Source organism: Mycteria americana, chromosome 14 (genome assembly GCF_035582795.1).
Source record: "Mycteria americana isolate JAX WOST 10 ecotype Jacksonville Zoo and Gardens chromosome 14, USCA_MyAme_1.0, whole genome shotgun sequence".
Classification (NCBI taxonomy): Eukaryota; Metazoa; Chordata; class Aves; order Ciconiiformes; family Ciconiidae; genus Mycteria; species Mycteria americana.
Window position 1 is genome coordinate 8,237,568 of NC_134378.1, and position 27,298 is coordinate 8,264,865.

A 27,298-nucleotide genomic window follows, 5' to 3' on the forward strand; every position below is an offset into this window, starting at 1 on the left:
CTAGCTTATCCACCACAGGAGTCACAGAAAACATTGGAAGCCTTGAAAGTTTCAGCTTCGCCATCTTTTCTCTCTGGGTTCTCTAAATAACTTTAACCCTCTAACATGCACACACACGCGTGCGCACACCCACCCTCCCTCCAGAAATTAAGATTAGGAATAGACTGCAAATCCTTTGTCTTGCCTTTCTACAGGCAATGCCTTAAGTTATTAAAAAAACATTCTTTCTGCTTTGAGATGTCATTCATCAGAGTTGTTGCTTCAGCTTAGCTTCTGCTTGACTGCTCACTCATCGTTCCAAAAATTCCTGTAGTGTAAAAGGCAGTGTCAACAGGTAACAACTGCAACACTGCATTATACACTCCAAAAAAATTGTTTTCTGTTTTGTTACAGTGGCAGAAAAGAATTATTTTATCTTTAGTAATCTGAAGACAAATTTAAAAATAAATCAGTTTCAGGTCTGTAGCCTGACAGTGTTTTATTTTTTCAGAACACTACGGACATTATATTTTTTATTTGGTTATCTTCAAAAGTCTTTACAGACATTATTAAAAAAAAAAAATTACTCTGGTAGACTAGTAGGTTGGAGAGAAGAAAATAAAAAAGATACTAATTTGAAGGTGGCTTAATTCTGAAATTCTATTTGGACACCTAATTGGTCCAATTTGTAGAGCACTCTGCTTCCAGTGAAATCAATACAACTTCACTGGTATTTCAACTCCTCTCAAAAATTTCAATAGATTATTAAATGTACAAAAACATGTTAACCTGCTGTATAAGAGCTAATTCCAAGAGTGCAGCGAATCTGCAAAATCCAGACTACCCTTCTCCGCAGACCATAGCTCAGTTTAGAGATACCCAAACTAGCTCAAAGTCATTTAACCACATTAGCACCAAGGCCTGCCAAACAAGGTAAATGCAGAGCTCTGCTCAGGTCACTAACATAGGTACACTGCTTCCAGTACTCAAGGAATCTCATTTGGAGGTAGCTCAGTTGTACTGCATTATGCAGAGCAGCTGTATCTCTGGTGATCCACAGGCTAGATGGGTAAGAGTATCTGAGTATCCAAGGCTAGATTCCCAGGAGTATCCAAGCAACAGTGGGGGCAGAGGGGAGCACACAAAAAATAGCAGGAGGGCACATTACAACTGAAAATGGTGCCGATACCCTCCTTCCCATTAACTGGACTTTTTAAGCAGACAGCATCACCAAAACACACAGTATTTTTGTACTTTCCCCAAGATACTCCAGTGCACCTGGGGCAAATCACAAAACAGGATTTGAGGCAGTAGATCCAACATAGTGATGTTGCATTAGATCTATGCTGGAGATTTTTCTATGCAAGGGAACTCCTCATTTCTTGCCTTAAAGCAAAACAGGAATGGCAGGGGACTAGAAATAGCCAAGCATCTGGCCTAGAGGTAATTATTTTAGAAGCATTTGAATAATAGAAAATGCAACAATCGGACACCTGTCACTCTTAATTCTGTCAAGTTCTGCTGCTGGCTCTGAACCCACCCTAACAAATCCAAGTAAAAGTATCAGTGACAGGAAGAGGAGGAAAAAGCCTTGCTGTTCAGCATGAGGCTTAAAACAGTGCTCATAAATGACTGCCTTACAGCATAGTAAAAGTGAAGACTTTAGGCAAGGAAAGCCTATCCTAGAACTCTAGAAGTTCTGAGTCCCAGTTCCTAATGGAATTCATGTTGATACTTGATGGGCAGAGGTCATCTTGTCTGCAAATCAGATAGCTGACTATCCAAGTGTAAATATTACCCTCTGCTCATGGATGAAACCAAGAAAACTGGCATTATGCTGGGTTCTTGCAAAGAAATTAACTTCATCAAACACTATCTGTAGGTATTCCTTTCTTTGCCTTTGGTAGTGTTGGCTTCACCTGTGGCAAGGGGTTTTTGGAAAATGAACAATGCTAAACTACCTGATATTTGACTGAAAACAGAATCAAAGAACTCCTTGCAAAGAGGGTGCTCATGCTTACCCTTCAGGTGCCAGTGTATTTAAGCCCAATTTCATCCTATGCAGCTTAGAGTCTTTTATGTTGTAAGATTTGTACCCAGCTGAACTGGAATCTTCCTGGCAACAGTTCTGCATCCATAAAAGCAGCCGGCTGAAACTCACCAGAGCCTCTAAAAGACTAGACCACACTGAAAGATGACTGATTTTAAGACAATCTCCACAGCTGCATTCTTCCTGAGATGCACCATGTACACATACTTCCTCATTAACAATGCACATATATTTAAATCAGTGCAATGGGTATGAGAATTTCAGAAGCTACCTGGAACTCAGTCCCCCTATAGTTCCTCAGAACCATAGCAGAAATGCAAGTTTTAATGCCTTTAGAAGAACCAGAAAGTTTTCCTACTGGTAAACTCATGAGGCAAAACGCTTTCAGTGGTAGAGCATTGGACTTATAGCACTGCATTACTTATCTTAACATCTAATCATAATTATTCAATGAATGCAAGAGCTTCACACATTGCCTCTTCAAAATTATTTTAAATAAGCTATCAAGTGATAGAAATGCAACAGTTGATTTTTTTTTTTTGCATTTTTATTATAATGGTTTTTAATGAAGTCAGCCCCATATTCTTCCATCCCATCATTATTTTACAGATACATCTGCAATAACTCGCGTTATAAATACAATGCATTTTGTTATGAAGAGTGAAAACATACCAAAGAAAGGGGGATTAAACACTTCTACTGCAGTGTCCTGCATGCCATGCCATTCTCAGTCTGGGAACATATGCCAGGTAAGCAGTAACCTAATATAAAAAGACAAAGAATATTCAGAAGAGAGCATCAACCTCATGGTCCTTTAGCAAGTCACCTGAGTCTTCTAAAATCTGAGTACAGAGTTTCCAGTTTTCTTTTATGATACTGTCTAAGAGCACCTTCTCAGAACTCTTCTGGAAGCTCTCCCTTCCCCATTCTGCAAAGTCTGCTTTTGTACAGCAACTTTACTAATTGAGTGTTTTCAAAAGAGTCCGATTCTATGAGTTAAGTGACCGGCTGTTGCAGTAACTTCTAAGCAAAATTCAAGTACATAAACGCAATTGTAACACAAAAGAAATAAGATGCTGGAGGTAGCTAAACTCAGCAGAGTGACTAGCAAAAGAATAGTCTGCAGTTTGTCACAGAATCACAGAATGGTTGAGGCTGGGAGGGACCTCTAGAGGTCATCTGGTCCAACCCCCCTGCTCAAGCAGGGCTACCCCAAGCCAGTTTCCCAGGACCATGTCCAGGTAGATTTCAGTATCTCCAAGAATGGAAACTCCACAACCTCTCTGGGTAGCCTGGTCCAGCGCTCAGTCTCCTTCACAATAAAGAAGTGTTTCCTTATGCTCAGACAGCACCTCCTGTGTTTCCGTCTGTGCCCATTGCCTTGTCTGTCACCAAAGAGCGCTAAGAAGAGCCTGGCTCTGTCTTCTTTGTACCCTCCCTTCAGGTATTTAAATTTAAGAGGTCCCCCCAGATCCTTGTCTTCTGTAAGCTGAACAGTCCCAGCTCTCTCAGCCTTAAACATCTTGGTGGCCATTCAGCAGACTCTGTCCAGTTGGTCCATCTCTCTCTTGTACTGGTAAGCACAGAAATGGACACAATACTGCAGGTGCAGCCTTACCAGTGCTGAGTAGAGGGGAAGGATCAGATTCTTTGACCTGCTGGCAACACTCCTCCTAATGCAGCCCAAGATAACATTAGGTGCTTTTACCATAAGGGCACATTACTGGCTCAACTACTGTTCACTCCTTTTTGCTTTGAGAAACACAATAATCCACAGCTTCTAGATTTCCTAAATGTAGTCTGCTTTTCAAAGAATGTAGACAAAGACTGACACTAACATCCAAGGACAACCAAAATATTTATGGTTTCCTTTAGTCAAAGATCAAAAGCACCCTAACCACCAGATCACCCAAGCCAGAGTATGGGTGCTTGAGGTTCCATTTCTGGAAAGTCTCATGCACATTTGTGCCTGCCCTGAATACAGCAGGATTCAGTATCCTAAATCTAGAGCCAGTCACAAAAGGAACAGAAACTCTACCCACATTTTAAAATTTTTAGTTTAGCTTCTCTGGCTTAAGAATCATCATGTGTTAAATGTGGCTTAGGAATGCTTATTGGGTTGCAGTGAAGGTTGATTAACTAATGTTTGAATGGGTTTTGGACAATGACAAATATTTAAGATTTATATTACTAAATAATTTAATATTTATATCTACCCCTTCTTGCTATTTATCTTGTCTAGTGCCAGTTGTTCCAAGTTTTCTAAGTTGTAAATTCATGAGCAGTTAAGCTCAGCAAGCATTACAGCATATTTCCTTATGTTGATTATACATCCCTCCCCATAAACTTAAAAAAACCACCTTATTGCTTCCTATGTTATATCCTGTTTTTAAACTGTTTTGTATGTTTTACTGACTGTGTATATTTCAGCTCCTTACTGGAAGGGTCAAAAATATGTGTCAAGAAGTGTTTCATTGGTGTTTTGGATTTTTTTTTTGTTTGTTTTTTTTGGTTGGTGGGGGTTTTTTTGTTTGTTTTGGTTTTGTTTTGTTTTTAATGAACTTTATATGTAAAAATTCTGGCATGGCTAGTGAATTGCTAAAGACTTTCAGGGCAGGTATTTGTTAAACATACTTCAAAATATTTGAATAAATAAATACATACTATAACTTAAGAAGGATCACAGACACAAAGCAGAAACTGTCATTTTGTATCCTTTCATATAATCCACTTTCAATCTAGAGTTAGGACCAAGGTGGATGGGGTGGCGGGTTAGAGAAAACAAAAGTGAAAGCCAAAGAGGACACGGTATACAGCTGAAAGAAACAACTAACTCTAGCATGATTGTGGCAAAATGACGGAAAATCCCAGCTAGCCACTGCAATAGATTTTTGTTCTAACAAATTAGATATCCCTTTTGCCTTTTCACAACTTAGTAGCCCTGTCACATGAAGATCGCTTAAGACTCCACATGCAGACAAAACTCCCACTGGGTTTTAAGACCGGGCCCTATGAGACAGGCATTTCTAAGCATCAGTAGCTCCAACTAAGCATCTTGAATGCTCCAGTTGCTGTCTCCTCATTGCAGATGCAATGAATGCACATGTGGAAGACTAATGAAAGTAAAGATATCAACATGATAATGTTGGTACCTAAGCCTTTGCCCTGAGATCAAAGAGAACAGCAAAATTCAGCACACAGATGATGAAAGAAACACTTACAATTCTAGCCTGGTGAAAAGTTATTGAGCATTAAAACTTTACTGGCCGGCAAGCTGATTTAATGTTGATTCCAACAAGAAAAAAAAGATATTCTTACCTTGCAGTGCAATTGATAGTAGGAAGTTTTCCACTTACAGATTTTATACACATACACAGAAAAAGTCAAGTAGAAGCAAGTACTTTAAAGAGTTTATTTTTTATCCAAGACAGGAAATCGTCTTTCAACTATTCTCTTTCTAGGTTGTAGCAGATTTCCTCTACACACACACATGCACACACACGTACGTTTCTCTTTCCTTAATATCATACCAGGGAAAAGTAAAGGAATAAAACTTAAAATCCTGCATAAAGATGAGTATTTATATATGCTGAAAAGTAGGAATGGTACTAGTGACTCTTTTGTAAGACATCTTTACAATTAAGATTTAAGACACCACAATGCTCCTGATCACCGAATTACCCACAAATATCACTTTCAGGTTCTTACTACTCCTGTCACTATGCTGATTTTGGCCTCAGCTAGTTTTAAGCTGACTTTCCTTGACATTATTAGCAGTCTGAAAATAAGCAAGCGCTATAAAACCAATAAATTGAATCTAATCTCAGGTGGTTCCACCATACCCATCTCTGCCACCATAGCTGCATTGTCTCCATTCTGTATCAGGAACATGCAATCAGAGATACAGTCAAAGAGAATCCACAGTATAAACATACTCATGCTCGTAGTGACACTCTAAGAATGAGAAATGAGGGCTAACTGAATTTGGTAAAAAACACAAAACTAAAATAAGTCTTTCATAACTGAAGGAGTTTCATTAACATATAGAGCAGAAATACTTAAAATATATTACAAGACTCAAAAGAATATTTATTCAGAGAATTCTGTACAGGAATTTGATTAAGCAGGTAACTGATAAATGGAGAAAGTCTTGGAATTGATTTCTTTTCAAACATAGCATTCACTACTACAACCCTGCTGAACACTAGTGGAGGGATATGGGATTCTAACAAGTAACTACACTTTCTAAATAACAACATGGAAAGCCTTATTTATTTACACCTCAGCAATCCAATCAGGTGCAACCTGATCACAGAGGGCTGATTCAAAAAAGAAGTGATCACTGGAGTTCAGCCAGCCTATGCCTTTGCTCCATGGGAGAAAGGAGGTATATGGAGCTCTTCTCCCTCTCTGATGTCTGTCCAACCTGTTAAACTTCTCACAAGGTTTCACAACTTTACTGGATACTCTATTCCTGTCCTCTGAAATGCAGTGTAGTAGAAGACCAAGTTCACCCCTCAAATACAAACACATAGTGCATGTTCATACTGCAAGCTATGAACTACTCTAAGCCTATTAATAAGGACCCCTTGCTCAAGATCACTAGAAACAAGTAACATAGCACACTATCTTGGAAGAGGACAGAAGAGAAATCACAGGCTTTCTCAAAGTCTTAGGTCCCGAAGAAAGAAGGAATTCTGCTTGGCTTATCATCTAATTCCACGAACATGGATATTACATATTTCCATCATGTAACAGTGTCACCCTTTTGTCCACAGTCTGTGCCAACTGATGTGGAAGCAGTATTCTCTCAGTCTCAAATCTGGCAGTCAGCTTATGCAAAAGCATGAGTGTGATCTACCTTTAAAACAAATATCCAAATCCTCTGCCTGCCCTCCAGTGCTCAAGATTTCACCTCCATTAGAAAGTGGTGGAGAGTCCACCAGAAGCAGAGTTATGCATCAAAGGGAACAACTAGTCCCTGCAAAGAACCAGTAAAAGCCACCATGCATGAAATTATAAAATAAAAAGCCATCACAAAACACCATCTGTCAACTGGGATAGAGTTTTCTTTCAATCTGTCTCAACAAGTTGAATTGTCCAAAGTTTTATCTCAAAATGCCCCATGCTTTCCCAAAACCTCACTCTGCTGCAATTTTGCTCTACCTTGTCTTATCCACAATATGCACAAAGCTGACCTGTTTGTAGCAATGTTAGATTCTCTAGATTAAGGAAACCAAATTCATTCTTCCCTTATTGGGGTAATAATTATTTTAGATCATATATCATTTTACTCCTTTCCTCTAGATTCCTCCTAGGGAGTTCCTGTGTTATGTTTTCAGGATAGATCCTTAAGAGGAAAAAATGCTCATATTTGACAGCTCCCAACAATACGGGATGAAAACCAGTTCCTCAATCTCTAGAAATATAGCTGAAGACTTAAATGAGGGACATGTTTCATTTCAGGTTCAGCTTTTAAGCGTTACTGGTGTCAAGGTGCTCTGTTCATCTCCTGGTACCAAAATATCATGGGGCATATATGACACTTTCCTGCACAAAACTTGCCAAATTCAGGCTCTATTCCCATTCCCTCTTCTCCCTTTCCACAGTTCAGCAAGCATTTGTTTAAAAAGCAAAGTCTTCACTTTTTTGAAGATTCTGATGTGCTGGAGAACATCTTCTTGCTTAAAACACTTGTTTCTGAATCAGACTTACAAAGTTTGGTATACTGTGGTAAATCTCAGATGCATCCAAATAACCATGAACATATCAGATTGTGCTTGGCTATTAGTTATCTCAGCATACATCAAATTACATGTCTTAATGGTTCGGGAATCATATCCTAGAAAAATTAGCAAGAATCCACATTGAAAAACAGAGGTATCAGACATTCTGGTCAATGGAATTGATCAGTCCCATTTTGAAAAAAATTGAATTCTGGGTTTGTGTTGTGTTTTGTTTTTTTGTTTTGTTTTTTTAATAGGTCTTTAATAACCTTATAGGGTTGCTATTTCCAAATCTAGCTTCCAGAGGAAAGGAAGAAAGATAATGTTGCTAGCTAATCAAAAGTCAAATCTTTCAGCCATCTTTAAGTTTTTAAGATTTAATAGAACTTGTTATTTTAATTGCTTGTAACATTTCCATTCTTGCAAAGATAGACAAAAAGTTCTGAAGTCTCTGAAAATTATTTTTGTCATTTTGACAATGACAATAACTATCAAGTCCGTCTGGTTCTTTTTAAACTGCAGTGATATTACAAGATAAAAGCAGGACAAACTCACAATTTAGTTTTATTCTTTGATAGCACAGCAACTTCAGCTGTAGCTTTAATGAGATAAACAGCAGTGGCTGAAGTACTGTACTCAGTCACACTTCACATCATTGGTGCGGAAGCTAGAAAATTTACTCATGAATTGCACTAGGTAATAAGCTACTGCAAACGCATCATATTGTTGAAGCTTTTATGTTCTGAACCTGGTGATGTTAGTATTCTAACCTGACACTACAAATCCTTATACAGCTACAGACAGAAGGAGTAAGAAAGTCACAAGGATCATCTGAAACTAGACTAATCCTTTCCCTAAAGCCACGGTAAATGCATTCATCAGTTAACATGCACGTTTGTATTACATGTAGTCATCCGATGGAAAGGGACTTGCTATGTGAGCCCCTACTTTAATCTCTTGCATAACAGCTGATTTAAAAAAATGACCTAAAGCTGTTAATAAGAAAAGACATTCAAAATTATCCAGAAGATTATAGGAGGAGTTAATTGAGGCTACAGCACTTTTCTACAGTGCACTGCTGGAGTACTTGCTTAACAAAACCAGGACAAATCCCAATTCAACAGCAGTGACTGAAAGAAAGGAAGAGACATCAAGATATGCGTTAAGTATGTAAAATAGTCTCCAGCATTCTTTACGGATGTGAAAAGAATATAATGAATCCTTCATTGCTTAGAGGGGAACATTTTTGTCTTGACAAAGGACAGGTTTCCAAAGATGTGATATTTACATTTTCCTACAACCTGTAATTTTCTCATTTATCATTTGTCAGGGCCCAAAGACCTTTTACTGCACGTAGGATGTTTGCATATGTCTAATGATCCTTTTACCAAACAAATGTCACAGTCTGAATGAGGAAACTAGTTAATATCGCTGATGTTGCTAATTTAACACCATTAATGTCACACTGTGAACAGCTACACAACCTACAGGGTCTTGTATTATAGCTAAGCTCTACTGGTTGCAAGTCTGTTCTCCAGCAGACAGCACCGACAAGATAACCCATGCAAATATCACATGCAGGAAATTCAATAAAATTTGTAAAGATTGCTTTGATTCTGTAGTTAGACTACCAGACAAGTGTGACTAAAGACAGATCATTTGATAGAGATTTAGAGGCACTAATTGGAACTCACTTATCTACACTCTTACAGCTGACTCCACTTTTATCAGTGTGCTACGATTTGGAGCAGTCAGAAAAGAATCCAAGTGGATCACAGAAGCCATTGCATCATGATATTTCTAGATGTACAGCAAGATCCAAAGATTTACCAAATGAATTCAATGGCAGAAGGCACATTGCACTGTTGTCTTCAGTTGCAACTGTGACTTTTCACCCTTCTCTATGCACAACTGAGTTAGATTCTGTAAAGTAATGTGTCTCCGCACATATTATCTATGAAAAAAAGCTTTCTAAGAGCAGAACCATATAATTTTTCTCTAAGCCACTGAAGTCTTCCACACGCTTCCTCTGACAAAGAAAGAATGACATAAAGCAGCCAAATTCTTTAGAAAGTCCTTCAAATGCTGCTGGTACTGGAACACAGGGGAAACAAAACTTGATGAAGACTAAAAGGTAAATTATTTTAAACAGAATTAACAACACACAAACCCAATTGTGTGTGGAATGTACTCAAAAATAAGGGTGGGGGAAGGGAATTGCAAAGCAATTAATTTGCAACAAAAGGAGCTAGTAACTTCAGGATGATTATTACGCATTTATCAATAACAGATCTTTCCCTTAACCTGATTAGTAACAGATACATATAGCATATTTTGATTAAAAAAACCAAGTTAATAATTCTAAACATTACAGTCAGCAACATAGATGGCTTTTTGTTCTTTCCCTACCCAAAGGCACAAGCTGTACATTGGCTGCAAGACCACAGGGATGGTGAAAACTGGTGATGAATTCAACTCACTGTGTAGTAAAGTTAGGGGGGGAAAAAAAGCAAGAAACACCAAAGACACACACATACAAAAAAAATCACAGAGAAATGCTCTGGAACCAAGGCATTACTAAGCAGTGACAACCATTCAGAACTTGCCCCATCAAACCTGTTTGAACTCTTATCCAACCAAGCTGACTGAATATCTCAACGGTGCAGACACAATTTTATTAGATTTCACCCTGTTTTGCTCACCTAAGTAGACCCAGTATAGCTTTATATTTTGTAATACATACAAACCACAGTGAAATCTCTTAATTCAAACACATCAATATCACAAGAAAGTAACTTGAACAGCTTCTTCAGAATACCCTAAACTGAGGTCTGAGCCAAAGAAAGCCAACAGTCCATTAGGTAACCCATCTAGTTTTGTATTAGTCCTTTCTTATCATGCACCTTTCTCAGAGAGACCTTTATCTCTCCCAAAGTAATGAATCTCCAGAAACGCTCATATTCCCAACAACTGACGCTCAAGGCACATATCACATGCCTGGCACAGTGAGATTTGGAAGTCTATAGTATTAAAAGGATTTCAAATCCCAACATAATGAAAGAATAACGTTCCTGACACAGCACAATCTAGAAACAGTCTGCACCTTAACAAGCTCTCTATTTGCTTCATACATACATAAAATCCCAACTTTCTCAAGTACTAGAGATATTTCCTCAGGTCCCTAAGATAATTTAGGCAAAAGCAACTAGTTGGAGTAAGAACAAAGCCCTAAGTTTTCAAAGTATATCCATTTTTAAGTTTTACTTCTTTATACAAACCAATATGCAGTTTTCCCCCAATCCAGTAATATTATTTCCTGGATCAAGTTCAGTAATGTAAACTAGATGTTACTAGATTTGTCAGAAGTGATTTTAGGATTAAAGAGATTTATTCCCCAGATTACCTGAAAACAGAAGAAAGAGGATACTATACACAACCATGTACTGAAATGCCCATTTAAATACTACTAGGAGAAAAATAAAGATGACCATTCATACTCCTTACAGCAGTCCTCTACAAAGTCATTGGGGGTTGCAGGTATATGACTTATTAGAAGAACACAAAGATTTTTCTTGCAATTACTGGACAAGACAGATATGGACATTTAATACTACCTTGTTCACTACTTATAAACTTAAATTCAGATGACAGGATCTTGTCATTATATTTAAAAAAGAGAAGACCCATACATTTCATTATTAGTTTTGGCATAAGATAACTTCACACCCCAGTTGAAAATTAATACTATTATAACAATGCAACATAAACTTGTTAATACTTTTAACTAAGACAAAAAGGGAGCAGTGGAACAGGAAGAAAGGAAACTGAACAATAAAGCTTTGTGAAGATCAGCTGATGTTAAATCCATCATTTTTTAAGAGTCCTACCAAGTACTTGGTGTGGGAGAAGGATCAGAACTTTAGTTCTTAGGTGTGCACTGAGCTTTATGGTTTCAGTACTTCAATCTTCCTTCGAAGAAAGCTGCAATTTCCAAGACCGCATACTCTTACTCCTTTCACAGTCATAGAAGTAGAATGTGTTGGGTTAGGATTCTTATATTAACACCCTAAAACACACTTCTGTCTTTTTGCCCGTGTTCTTCCCCTCCACTGAATGGCAGTAACTCTGGGGTAACGTGCAGGGATAACACTGCAAAGAAGGATGCATAAAGAACTTCATATTGTTAGCATTTCAACCACATAGAAGACAGAATCTAGAAGAAAAAATTTAAATCTATAAGCAGATCTAAGAAAATCTATACAACAGGTCAATTGATCAAGACTTGTAGATACCAAAAACCTACAAGAAGTTTTCCTTATTCGGTTTCCAGATTGTAAATAACATCAGCTTCTGACACATTTCAGCATCTTTAAGATCCACAATCTTCCTTTCCCAAATATTACTAGAAAACACAAGTTCTTAAATACACTGAATCAATCTATTAAACTGGGTAGTCATAGTCAATGACTCAGTCACAGAGATGGTCAGAACTGTCAGGTCACAGCAGAACCATTGTTTACAGTACCTCCTACCTCAGGAATCAGTAGTTTCAGCCTTTCACAATGATTGCTGCCTGTCCAAGATCTTCAAATAAGGCAGGCAATTCAATTGCTTTCTTTTTAGGAACTTGAAATATAGCACTGCCTATTTCTAAATGGGTCATGTCTTTCTGGAGCAATGAGACTTCATCCAGTATTTATGTTATTTCTTGTGAGGTATTGATATTTACAGTTGCTTCCCCATCACCACAAAGTTATTACCTTCATTTTAGAATACTATATGCAGATTAGAGACAACTCTGCAGCCTAACAGGTATGTTTTATTTCGACAGTCTCTTCCAACAATCCATTAAACATGGCTAATTAGTACTAGTGATTACACATCAAAATTTTTATTTCACCACAAACTGCTTAAACTCATTGAACTGTGAGCTGTTATCCTGATTTTACTGTGGAAGGTGAATCAATACTAGAAAATAAGACAGAAATACAAAATAACAAACTAAAACCTAGAATAAGCTCATGACAGATATTAACTACATAAAAAACTTCTACGTTGTTCAAAGGGGAAAAAAAATCACTGCTATAACAATACCAGGTTACAGATGTCAATACGCCACTGTATATATTTCTTCATCATCAAATCATCATTTAGCTACTTCAGTTCTTTGTGCATAAGTTCAGATAGTAAAAACATTTGATGTAGGAACTGTATCTGTGTTATAAAGGTTCCAAGTATAAAATAGGGTGTTGTAAAACTAAAGTCATACCTGCTTTATGAATCTCATTCAGCTTTACAGACAGTTTCACTTGAACAAAGTTTCCTAGATTCTGTTGTTGGATCTTTCACACTAGTTAATTTTCTTTAGCATCATTCTATTCTGAGCACCAAACCAAATTTCCTACCACAGGCAAACTGCAGAAAGCAGACACTATTTCAAACACTTTAATTGGAAATTTCACTCACCAGGATTTGGAAAATAAGAACACAGATACACATGGCTGTATTTTTTTACACATGCATACATACACACACACAGACACAGAGGTGAGTCTAGGTTAAATTGTTGAGCTATTGCACTGACAAAAAAAAAAAAAAAAGCCTTACCCAAGTGTATCCACAACTGTGCTAATACAGAAAACAGAATTTTGCATTTCACTGTGATACAGACCACTGTAGACACTAACATGCAAAGTCACATAAATCTGTGCATGAGGGATCCTAGGGCAGCTGCACAGTACAAGCATGCATTTCACATATTACAAAAATACTAGAACTCAAGTACAACTCCTTACAAGAGGGAAGATAAAAATTTCTGTTTACTGAGACATTCTTACTGCCTCAGAAGCAACACTCCTTCAGACGCTGCTTCTTGCTGAAGACCTTTATACTTGCAGCATCTGTATTTGTAGAAAGGCATAGTTATATCTAGCATTGAGACAAGTCCAAAGTAATATTTTTATGGAATTCAGAAATATTACACATCTTTTCTCCTCCTACAGAGGTCAACCACTAATTAGTTGAAATCCTCCCTTGTCAAACTTGCATTATCATTCCAGAATTTCTCCCCATGCACCATTTGGGTGAGGGGTGGGGTGGTGGGGACAGGCAGAGGAGAGGCAGTTAACCAGCAACAAACTATATTGAGAAATTCAGACGATTTCCAAAAGTTAAACAAAAATCCAAGTCTATTAGAGACTTATACCAATGGAGAGAGGGGGAAACAAAGCAAAATAAAAAATGAAACAAAACAAACTCTGCTTATTACAGCTTTTCAGGTTTCAGATTAAATCATGGCTTGTACTGGAACAAACCTAAGATATTCTCAAAAACATGAGCATACTGGAACATCCATTTTTATATTGGAAATGTAGGCCTGTATCTCATTCTCCAAAATGTCCACTCCAGCCTGAGAAATTGGCCCAGCATATTGATAAAAATAAGAATGTGTTCTGTCAAGGATACTGCAAGGAAAAATTTGAAAGGTAGGTCTTATCTACTTTTCATAGAAACTGGCAAAGGCATGGAGCATTCTTCACAGAAGTATAATCTCACCAACATCTTTAACCAAAATGCTCTGACAGATTTGTAGCAGTTCCTGATCTTACCCTTACTCTATTCTGAACTTCACAGTGAGCCTACATCTTCAGGTGGCCAAGGAAAGGATGTTGAGAGGAAAAAGGAGAAAAAAATATTGTGTCTCTCTGAGGGGGTACAATTATTTGGAAAATATTTTAATCATTCTATGCTATCTACAGAGCAAGAAGTTAGACCTGTCTAGAATTCAAATTAATTACTTCTAAAAACAATTTTGAAGGGAAAATAAAATATAAATTCACACCCTTTCCAAGTTGTGGAGTTCTTTGAGATATTAGATATTAAATCTAGCATCTCAAAAATACACATCTATTATTACGCAGCAAAACTATTTGCTTTATTGCATCACCTTCTTTCTCATTCACAACAGAGAAGAGTCTTACTCATTCATATACCTAAATCAGTTATATTTGCGAATTTGTTATCACCAAGTGCTTTTGAATTTCTATTTTTGTAGATGAGCAGCCATAATTCTTCTCACCTGGGATCCTCATAACAGAGATGTTTGAAAGAAAGTCACAACAGTGGAATACATAGACTTTCTTAGAAACAAAACATACAGAGCCATAGCAAAGCATCATCTATTCCAACTTAACATTTTGTTTAATGAAATAATATTAGCTACCAAGGTAGAAAAACTACAGACATTTTCCGATCCATTTAGAAGAAATGTTGGAGGATCTGGTACTGAAAGACCAGACTAATCAAGATGGTTTTATACAGCAAGGGCAAACACTTTCAGCTAGAAATTCCCTGAAATAAGACTCCTTGCAAGGAATCTAAAGCAGCAAAAAAATTGTTATGTAGCCAAAACACAAGCACAACAAAAAGGGTTTTTTTCAAATATCAAAGTCCAGGAAAAAAAAGTAAGTCCAATAAATACTTTGAGAATAACACTATATTTTCCAAATGAGATTAAAATAAACACACACAAAACCCTCCACATTCAAACCACAAAAAATCTGTAGTAGGAAAACCCCACCATGCCAGGAACTTTGCCTTGAATTTCATTATTTGTGCTGAAGAGAGTCCAGAGTTCACCTGAACTCCCTAATGCAGATTAAAAATAAAGCTGTCCTATTTACACAAATATTTTGAGTGTTTTCCTAAACATCTCTCATATTCCATTTCCCCACCCCCCAAAACCAAGCAGAACAGTTAAGGTAAAATCGAGAAAGACGGTAGGGGGGTTATTTTAGTTTTTGAACAGCACACTTAAAAGTTTTAAGTTTCACTGCTGCAGGACATGTCATGAAATGCAAGGCTCAATCAAATTCTATGAAGAGGATTGACTCTGAGGACTCTCATAATATGTTTAATCAAAACAACATCCTTACACATGTCAGTTTTACTTCCACATAATGAGAAACTCAAGAGAAATACTGAAAATTAGCAGGGACGAACTACCGAAGAATATCTTTATGTAAAATCATTACAATTATATTTGGAGAGGAGAGAGGGAAGGAGAGAGAATTGTTATGTATATAGCTAGCACTAAAACAATTACTCCAGTTCCATCTTTTGGAGAACTCTTCACGGCCCACCATGCTTTACATCTCTCACAGGCATTGAGCATAAAAGTTATTGCACTGCAGATTAATTTTGGAATTCAGCTGACACCTAACCAGTTAAGGGGCTTTTCATAACTACTGTCTGATGGCATAAGAAGACATTCACTGTTAATAGCAAAGTCATTACTTATTGCCACGGTAAAAGTGAAGAAAAAACAGCATATTTTCACCAACCATTTCTGGTTTTAATCTATTGAACTTAACATTAGTCACAGAAAAGCAAGAGCATATGTGGATTCATTCACATGTTTGTAGGTTGTAGAAAGCAAGGGAGATGACATGGACACCTCTGCACGGTTTCACATCCATACATAACACGTTAAAGGAGAAAAACAACAACAAAAAAAAGCTATTAGAGACCCTACCTACAACTCTACCACGTCTATGCCTGGAGCCCTGCAGCCTCGCAGTGCTGTTCAACAGCCCAGCACAGGACTAGGAACCAGAAGTTTTTAGCACAGCGCATGTTATTTTCCAGCTCAGCCACTGCCTCACTGCGTGACCTTGGGCAAGTCACTTCCCCCGCATCTCAGCTCCCCAGCTGACAGTCTCCCCCTCCGCAGAGCACCGAGGACAAAAACCCGGTAATTATTCACCACAAGCGACTCTGCACCGGCGAAGCTGGAATAGAAGGGTGCGGGGGAGGTGGGGGGGGAGAATGGGAGTGGGGGTTTCCTCACTGACAGGTGATAAAAATCTCCCCGACATTGATTCAGCCTCCCGCCCGAGGGAGGATCTCCCCCCACACCTTCCCCATTTCCCTACTGTACGGGTTAAACCGGAGGAGAAGCCGGCAGCTCCGGCTCGCCCACCCCAAGTGCACGCAGCAGCCGGGGAAGCCAAGCCCTCCGGGCCTCCCACCCCCACAGCCAGAACCCTCCCGGCGGCCCCAGCCCGGCTGCGCACGGAGGCGGCGTTACTTACAGCACCGGCCAGGCGGAAAACTCACAGGTGGCCCGGAGCCGCCGGCGACCAACGGGTGAGAGGCGACCTCCGCCCCGGGAAGTCGGTCGCCTCAGTACCCGCGCGGGAAATGAGCAAACTGGGACGGGGGTGCTGGGCTCCGCGCCGCTCCCCGCCGCGGGGCCGCGCAGCTCCGGCCGCTGCCGTCGTCCTCCCTGCGCGGGGCCGGCTCCCTCCCGCCCTTCCTCCCGCCCGGCTCGCGCCGCCGGCCAATGCGGGCCGCAGCGAGGAGCCGGCTTTAACCATCTGTTGCGAGGCGCCTCCTCCAAGCGCTGCCGCCTCCCTTGCCGGGGGGCTCCTGCCCAAGCACCCCGCCGAGGAGGTGGGGAGCCAGGAGAAAGCTTTAGGCCCCCTCCCCGAAGAGCTCTTTGCCCTCCGCACCCTGAGGGGCCGCGGCCGTTACCCGCCTCCCCTCCCCCACCCACCTCAGGATCGCCTCCCCCGCCCCCTCAGGGCTGGCGCCCCTCACCTCAGCGTTCTCCTCCCCGCGCCCGCGGCCCCTGTCCCCGCACAGCACCCCTCAACTCCCTCCCTGCCGGGTGAGCGCCTTCCCGCCAGCCCCGCCGCCGCTGTAGGGTGAGGGAAGAGGAGCACGGCTGGGGGGTGCCCTGAGAGCGCTGCGGCACCGCCCCAGGCAGCCCCCCGTTAGGAGTGCCAGGTGGGGCAGCGAGGCGGGGGGGGTGGGTGTCAATTAGGGAAAAAGAAGTGCATGAGGGGTCTAATCCTCCTCAGGTTGGTGGGGATAAAGTCCTGACCTAATAAAACTTCTGTACTTCCCACTTAATAATTGGGGTTCTCCACATGAGGTGTCAGGAGGCCGACAGTGGTACTGCACGGAGAAATGTGCCTCATCCTGCTTCAATGGGCAATAAACCAGGGCTAAAATCTGTCTGTGTTTAGACATCTTAGACATCTCCTGTGGAGAAGCTGTTCCAAAAGAGTCAAAAGTCTCTTTCACTATTTAATGGTTTTGAGTTTTAGCCTTTTGCGTTCCTAATTTCAAGGTTTTTCCACGAACATGAGGACAGCCTATGTGCGGGGTCCCTTATTTTGGGTCCCTGTCTCCATGCCAGGTGATAGTAGTTCAGATGTTTGTAGTGCACGTGTAAACTTTCCCCAAAACAGAGCCATAGTTCCTGTTTTCCTTCTCCTTTTATATTAATACTTTCCTTGTTACAGACATCCCTGATTATGCCTTTTAATCAAGTCCCTACATTTTCACTTGATTCTCCACAGAAAATCTAGGGAATGAGCAGCTAACTTTATTACAACAGGTGCCAGGGTAATATTTTTATGAAGATGTGTCAAGAAAATGATGCAAATTCTTCTCAACTTTCAAAAACTTGAAGTTAACAAAAGAGTCTTGAGATGCATGCTGTGGAAAGAAAAAAAAAAGTACATTTGTTGCATGTATTAACACAGGTTCTAAATGAATTTTTGTCATTTTTTGAAACTGTCAGATTCTTATTTCTCACCAGAGCAGTGCCATTAAATTATAGGTTTAAAACCAGAGTATGGACCAGATATGATTTGCAGGACCTGCAGGATTTGAGATACATTATTATGCAAAGTTTAAGGTTATCTTTTCTCAGTGACATGTATGTTATCTGTAGCTGGATAGTCTGAGTAATTAAATTAATCATAGGTCCTTTTCTTTTACTATTAAAAAAAATACGATTTCTGGATATAAAGTCAACCACCTGTATTCCCTACCAATGCTGTTATAAAATGGTACAATGTGTTACTCCAAATAGACACTTTCAAAGATAGGGTACATTTCTTACCCTCTGGGAAGGCTTTATCTTTGCATTAAAGGATCTCAACACATCTGAGATTTATCTTATTACAAAAAAGTCTCAAAAATACTCAAAATTAAATGATTTGGATTTTTCTTATGAGACTCCAGATGGATGAAATTTTGCTCTCATGTATGCATGTGGAATGCCTATAAATCTGAAGGGAGAATTTGTCATTGCAGGATATTTTTAAGGAATGGTTTCTATATAGTCATAATTACTAGAATGACAAATTAGCTAGTGAATCTTCCATTAATCTTACAAAGCTATTCTCAAGCCTGAATTATTCCCATATATATTCTAATCAAGGCTCATCATAATAATTTTGTGAGATATTGTTTCTAACTTTACTACAAGGTTTTGTCTTACTACTCTAAGAATGTTGTTATTATTGATTTTATTAATACATAGGAATTCCATCTAACATCTTAAACCAATTGTCCTAGGTACCAAATATATGCATAAAAAGATGCTCTTCACTTGAATGCTTTGCATGCCATCATCATACACAGATGTCAAACAAAGGATGGCTGGAAATAGAACAATCCATAGGCAAACAACTGGCCTCTGAAACAGTGAAAATATTAACAACTTGTTCAGTTGTACAAGAAAGCTTGGCAGAATCCAAAAGCATATGCAGGTAAGTCGTGTCTCAGTCCACTGCTGTAATAAACACTGCTGTTAAATATAAAAAACTATGCCTTAAGTCTCAAAATAATGTTTCTCTATGAAGTCTTTTAATTCACAAACAAGATGACTACTGCAAAGGCAGTTGCTTACCTTTTTTAAAATATGTATTCTTTCCCCTGGCTCATTACAGTTTCTATTACTTATTCGTATAGATTAAAAATATGACAAATTCTGCATGCATACATCATCAGTATTGTGTATGTCATGGATGTGATTAGGACAAGATTCAAATAGACCAGCAACAAGCCATCAGTTCAGGGGTTTTCTTCTGTATTTTTACTTGCTACTATCTTGGCATGTGACCTTGGGCAATTTGTTGAACTTACCCGTGAATCATTCTTTCATCTGTAAGATCTGGGATAGTCATACTTGAAGAAGTGCTCTTTATTAGTAATAATATTTTGTGAATGTATTTATCTATAACAAGTGAACTAGTAAATAACATCTTTGAATATAGGCATCCAATCATTATCCATCATAACAGTATTTTCTCCTGCTTCATTCTAAGTAGCATATACTTGGCAGTCTGTAGTCCTTAAAACAAGGTTTAAAAACTAAGCGGTATTTTTTGTCAAATATCATAGCAAACATCTTTAAATCATCAAAGATCCTGTGTGAAAGTCTTATAGAGAATAAGCCTATTTTTCTAATTGGTCAAGCAGTGCATTAACAGTGTGTGCAGAGATAAAGCTGCAAGCAATTATAGTTCAGGAGACCAAAGACAGGGAGAATGAAGTTTTCCACAGAGTTCATGATAAAGAGCACTGTATCCCTGAAAAGCTTTATGTTTTCTTCATGAAAAAAGATTGCAGTGCCTAATTATAAGAGTTCAATGAGACTAGGGTCTCATACCTCCAAGAAAACTATTCAAAAACTATTTTGGTGTGGTTTCCATGTGCAGCAGGTGTTCATCACCGCAATAAGCTCAGAAAACAACATCTTTTGCCATTCCCACACTATGTGTTTGCACTAAGAATTTTGATTTTAGTAGGTGCTTTCAGGTCACTTCCAGCAAGAGACTGTGTGTGCATGTTACATATAGTTACCCTGTAACTTTCTTCCCACATCTTTTCTTTATGCAAAGTCCAGCGAAACGCAGTCTATTAGGCTGATGCTTTCAGTAGAGTTAAAAATATTGATATGCATTAGCTGCAATAATCAAATTTTTTAAATCCCTAATGTCTTAGAAGATCCATTAACCTTAATCAATCCAACACATCTGATTGTGCTTGCCAACTGCCCTTTTCCAAATAAAGATATATCAAGTTACATTAATAGCATCAGTAATTAAATACTAGCATGAACACAAAAACAAACCCTGAGGTCCAAATAGTGCAAACTTGGGGCACTGATTTAGTTCCAGATCTTGCAGCAGGCTATTCTCTGAAGTGAACCAAGTGAGCCAAAACCATGAGAGTGGAACTCAGCGTGTGAGTGCAAAGACAAAGTTTGAATTTTAACCCCCCCCCCCTTTTTTTTTCCATGTGAAATATGTTAAGTTGCCAGTGGAAAAAAAACTCAGGATTGAATAAACTAATCAGAAACATACCTTAGAGCCGTAGTCATAAAGGAGTTGCTTTGTTATAAAGACAAAGCAGATTTGTGGGAATGTTGCCACTTTTTATAAACTGTCGAAAGCTGGGGTTTGTTTTATTTTGGTTATGTGCCAGTCATGACTCAGGAACCGTTACAAAAATGAACGTGCTATTTCAAATGTTGCAAGACCTAGACTAGATTTAGATAGTGTGGCATATTTACCTAAACAAACAAACTAATCTCAGAAGCTGCAGAACTGAAACTAGTTGGAATGTCACTTAGGTGCTGACACTACTGAGAAAACAAAAACATGGATGGACAGTGCTAACCACTGAAAATGCCAGCGGATGGTAACTGAAATGTTATGTTCCTACCCCACAGGGCCATGTCTTCTGCTGGCAAACAACTGTATCTGTTAGGGGAAGGGGAAAAAAAGAAAAACAACAATAGCAACAAAAGGTACAACAAGTACATAAGGAAACAGCTGTCTAAACTTCGGAAGATAAGACAGTTGTCTATTTGAGTCCAAGATCAGTCTGTCTGTGTGAAGACAGCTATCAAAACTGTGAGTTTTTGCATGTTCTTTGATAACTGTGTAATTGGTAACTGCAATCTCATGTTTCCTATCCCCTTACTCAGAAAACATTAAGGGAAATGGATTATAACTCCAGTGCTAACAGGGAAATGTTCAGCAATAACAATCTGTAGCTTCTGGAGCACTTTTCTGTTTCAAAGGGCTTTGCAAACATTGATTAATTAATCTACTCTGTGTTCAGTTCTGGGGAAGCATGCAATCCTTCCACTAAACAGTTGAGCTTTGTTATGGCTTTTAAAGCCTGAACTGTGCTGTGGGGTCGGGTGAGTGAGCACGTGCAGAGGGGCAATGCTGGAGTGATAGCTGCTGAAGGCATGCCGTTTGGGTAGCTACAAGGAATATGTTTAACAGTGGCTGTGAATCTTTTCCTTTCTTGAGGCGCTAGGTGATACACAGAGGTAAAAAAAGCCTCATAATCTCTTTCCGCAAGTTAGGTTTCCTCTTTGATGTGTTACACATAAATGCAGGTTACTGTGCTGACACGAGGATCACAGTCATCAGGTTCCTTCTGCTACCCACACATGCTCACAAACTACTTCTTTTTTCTGACTTTCCATGTGTGCAAAAGCAAAACTTAGTGTATTGTTTCTACATTTAACCTAAAATGGATTTAATTTTAGTCACAATCCCTTTGTAATGTCGAGTTCTCCTTTTCAGTCCAATTCCTCAAGATACACCTGTCTGGATGCATTCACTTGCACTGACTGCCTTCACTTTCAGTAAGAATGGGACCCTGGCTTTGTACAGCTTCTGTCTAAGAACACTGATCCTGCCTTTGCCAGCTGGTAACCTGACTGATCTGAATGATATGTGTCCAAAAGTTACCCTTTTAAGAGCCTGTTTACAACATCGGCTACTGGCAACTAAACCAAATTTCTTAATTTGAAATGCATAGTAGACTCATTATGTACTTCAAGTGTACATAGTTATAATGGAGCCCTGCCAATGATACTGTCTGAACAATGCATATATTGCATGTCTGCTTTGATACAGCAGCAGATCTGGCACTAGACGTTACAGAGCAGATTTTTTCATGGTTTGGGTGGAAGACAGAGCCAGAGACACCTTAGCTAGACTATAGAAGATTTTTTTTTCCTATCTCCAGTATGTTGAGGAAAAGCATCTTAAGGAGGAGGCATACATGAAGTCATTTCAGTGGGGAAAAAGAGACAGAGGGAGAAAGAACTTTATATAGTTTAGAAATCTCCACCAAATTGTTTGCTGTAGAAGCTTCTGCAGACACACTTTGTAAGCAAAGTTTCCTTGGACTCTGGCAGGGGACTGAACATTTTTTAAAAGATGTACAGCTTTACACTGCAGGACAGGGTTCACATTATTTACTGAGAAATGGCTGGCTGCCTGCCAAGCTGAAAAACACTCCCTTGCTAACATTTCAGCTGAAGAAAAAACGAGGTAAAATAAATACCTCAATATTACTCTATTACACTGTTTAGACTCTACCCTTCAGATGGAAAAATGAAATTTATTACAACAATAAATGACCCCCTAAAGATCTGAAAACTGCCAGGGCTCTCTGACTCTTCCTTTCTAATGAAGCTTTGCAATTTCACCAAAGTCAGAAAGTTGTGATTGTACCAATAGATCATGCCTGTGCATACATATGCAATGTGTATGGAGGAGTGACATGCTTTAATTGTATTTTTAATGGGAAAGATCAAATAATTCCATAAAATATGCTACAGGTCTCATGATTGATGATTTCATTTTGAACAAGGCAAATTAAAAATGAGACTGAGAGCACAGGGAATCTGTGAAATTACTCACTGTTGCACATACAGATTTATGCATCGATCTAACACTTACATTTGGCATGGGTTGAATGTGCATGTGGCATCTTTTCTGGTTACAAGTTCATGGATTGTTCCTATTATTTATATATTTCTACAGTAATACCAATCAACAAAAATGCAATTTCTGCATTCTTAAAAAATGCTTGAGGAATTGAACATGGTTATTACTGGGAATTTTTTCTTATGGTATCTGGAAGTTGTATTTCACACATACAATGCTACTGCAGGTACACATATATTAACCAGTGGATCTGTAATTTGCAGGTGAAGAACAGAAAGGTATGTGCTCTTTAAGACTTTAAGTCAGCTCTGAGTTTCACTCTTCAGCAGCAGCAAGCACTTGTCTACTACTGTCTTCAATCACACAGGTTAATTCATAAGCTGTATTTAAACATTTTCTTCATGCTTCCTGTTTGAGATCTAAGATATAATGAACAGTATAGCTATAGGCTAGGCCACACAAGCATAGCTTCGCAGATATTAAGAAAAGCAGGAACTGTTGTGACAGCTTAACTTGATCTTCTGGCATCTAGGTTTCCTGGTTATACAGCAAATCTTTCAAGCTTCACTGGTTACCGCTGTCTCTACTATAATAACTAACTATTCAATACCACAGATATTGTTAGGCAGTATCTTTCTTACATATGCCATGTGTGTTTCTATGTATTGAGCCTTAAAATCAAAGGCTCCCTGACCTCTGGGACATGCAGTTTGAACCACAGTCACACGTGGATTTAGCTGCTAGCCTTTACTACTTAAAAATCTCTAACAGAACTGCCATTTTCCTTCTTTGACTTAATATCTGGACTCAGACCAGACCTGCATGTGTGAGACACATCTCAATATGTATGAAGCCATATTTGGAATCTCCAGGATCTCAAGGGTAGTTGACTTGAACGTATTTGCTTATGCTAGGGAACAGAGAATATATGCAAACGCAAAATTTCTTTTGGATTTTACTCTTCTCAAATATATGCACTGAATATATACTTATATATACTGTCTTTATGTTGTGAATTTGTATATAGGTAACAGTTTTCCTGGGACAATGTGTGTCTGTATAAACATGTCTTTTATTGAAGGATGGGCAAGTGTTGGGCTGAAGTCAAACAGATTTAGATATAAGTTGGATTGCCAAGCGTAAAACAGGTATTTGGCACAAATGAGACATCACAATAACACATCCTTTTTTGCACATACCCTTTCTTTAGATAGAAAGCAAGTGTACAGTCCCATGCTGTGGTCTTCTTGCTGCTTGTCATGTTGATATAAAGCATCAGAAATAATAAATTATTTCAATAGTTTTCTTGTTATATTAAGAAATTCTGATTAAAAAAATTTCTGCTCCCATGACAGTGACATCACAAGCTGCAACCCCAATTGTATGAATCCTCAGGTTTTGCCTTTTAATTTCTTATTGGCAGAGTAGAGAAATCTGAATGTGTATATGAAGGGGGAAGGGACTGAGCTGTGCAGCTTCTAGTAAGCAGGAGCAGCAGATGAGAATCCCACCCAGAGGTTTTCATTATATGGTTCTTATGAAAGAAACTACATTGTGGGATAAATGCCCAGGCCATTGTTTGGTTTTTAACCCATTCCCCACTTAGATGAAATCCTACAAAAGTAGGTTGAAGCTTCCCAGAGTGAAAAAACATGTTTTGATTTTTGCAAAAAGATCAAAATTTTGTCTGGAAAATCCATTGGAGCAGAGGTCCTTTTTATTAAACAGATTTTACTGGATAGGATCCTTTTTCAATATATGGTGTCATACAGTATACCAAATAGTATTCTTATATCCCCAAAAGTTATATAGCAAAAGTTAGTTTAATATGTCTAGCACAGCATCTGTAAAGATCATGATCTTTACAGGCAGAATGTAAACTTAAACATTTATAATTATTTGTAATAATATTTATTTCTATGCTTTGATGGCATAACTAAGAATAACTGCAGAAAATATAAAATTGTCATGTGCTGTTTGCAACCTAAATCTGTATGGGAAATGAGCCCTCAGAAGACAAGAGCTTTGAAATCCACACGTTTAAGTTTGGCCCTAAAATACATAAATCATGGTGTTCTGGCTACTGAATCATAGAAGATGTCATGGTTTAATGCCAGCTGGCAACTAAGCACCACACAGCGCTTGCTCACTTACCCCCGGTGCCCCGCCTCCTCCTTCTTCCCCAGCTTTACATGCTGAGCATGATGCCATAGGGTGTGGAATAGCCCTTTGGTCAGTTGGGGTCAGCTGTCACAGCCGTGTCCCCTCCCAGCTTCTTGTGCCCCCCCAGCCTGCTCGCTGGTGGGGTGGGGTGAGGAGCAGAAAAGGCCTTGACTGTGTGTAAGCACTGCTCAGCAGTAACGGAAACATCCCTGTGATATCAACACTGCTTCCAGTGCAAATCCAAAACATAGCCCATACTAGCTACTGTGAAGAAAACTAATTCCACCCCAGCCAAAACCAGCACGGAAGACAATGGGCAAATGAAGTGCAAAGGGTGCAAACATTATCTAAAGCAGTAAAGATTTAGAAAGAAAATTCAAATTAATTCCTGCCATTGGGTGAGTGGATTCATTTCTGGGTTTGATTTTTCTGAGTTGTGACATGTTTGTGATGCTTTCTTCAAACTTTTTTAGCATAAACTATAAATCATAATACTTCCTAAAGGAAACATTTTCATTTCTGACAGTTTTGCAGGAAAATCGCATGTAGGAAAACAGCATTAAAAATAAAATTCCCAATCCATTTTGTATTTTATTCCTGCTGAGAGCTAGTTATCATTTGAACTTTCATCCCACTGCCTGAACACACTGGTTATATGTTTATGTAACCTATTTCTTAGCACAATGCATGAGAGAACGGCATATGAAGGAGAATTGCTTATAAATTATATTACATTCTTTTTAGTTGCATCTGTTGTGTTTCTCACTTTGTGATTGCAACAGGCAAAAATTACTGTGGACAAAAAAGAATAGGCACATATAAATCACCTATTCTATATTTCCTTCTGTTTGATTGTAAAACTCAAAAGTCAGCTCTCCATTTTTATCAACTGCTGTTAAAGTGAGGCTGCAATTAGGGTTTCTAAGAACTGTGGTCAGCTGACCTAGTTGTAAAACCAGAAAATATGGATTATATCTGGTTACATATGCATTTTTAGATTACTCTCTTTTATTATTTGAAGAATGAATCTCAAAGTCAGTCCCTCTTTTTTATGCAACACATGGTATGCCCTTTTAATGTTGGGTAATACATTTGAAGCATAATCTAAAAGTTTTGACAGATGACATTTAGGATTTTCTGGAAAAGAGCAACACAGATAGCAGTACTGACTGTTGGTTTTAAGTCCACTTCACTCTAGAGTTCATATGTCTTATCTTCCTGTTACTCTGTTATTTGCAGCTTTATGTTTTATGTATTTATCTGAATATAGTCTTTTGATAGTAACAAAAAGCTCAGTATAACTAACTGCCAAAAATCTCCTAGGGGCTTTTCCTCAGTTTTGCCATGACATTTAAGATTTGGTCAATCCAAGACAAGCTCTATTTGTTTAATTTCCATCTTGTTTATTCCTTATAATAAAGTCATGTTCTTTATATCTCAGATAAGGTTAAAGGAGAAATCCCAGTTGTACTAAAGACAACTGGGATCTTCTGCTGGAGAACTTGTGTATGTTCTTCTATTTTAGAAGAATAAAATTTTGTGTAGGATTTTCATTTCTTTCTCTTGCCTCCCCACGTTTTTGTTTATCCCCAGTATGCAACAGGATCCTTTTGTTGTTCACAAATCTATGCTGCTCTATAAACAATAAACACATAGGCTAGTGTCATAGTCAGAGAAATCCACGTGTGTTTTATTTGTTACCCATAAAAATCATCAGACTCCTTTAGGTCTTCCCTGGAGACATCGCTTGCTGATGCTTTAAAAGAGTTTAGGCACATTTTCTTCTGGAGTAGGGATGATCTGATTTGCAATGGCTTTAT

The 27,298-nt window shown here is 38.7% G+C and overlaps 1 protein-coding gene across 2 annotated transcripts in view; it reads right to left on the bottom strand.

Moving 5' to 3' along the window:
- The window catches only part of SULF2 (sulfatase 2), a 169,809-nt gene extending 152,602 nt beyond the window's left edge, over window positions 1–17,207 (bottom strand). The window contains exons 1-2 of one of the 2 annotated variants that reach the window (XM_075517573.1): window positions 16,873–17,207; window positions 2,702–2,790 (exon numbers count right to left, since the gene is read on the bottom strand). The gene's annotated coding sequence lies outside the window, so the exon portion shown is untranslated. Of the gene's footprint in view, window positions 1–2,701; window positions 2,791–16,847 lie in introns of both variants that reach the window. The other variant, XM_075517572.1, reaches the window with a different exon arrangement.
- Between the last annotated feature and the right edge of the window lie 10,091 nt (window positions 17,208–27,298).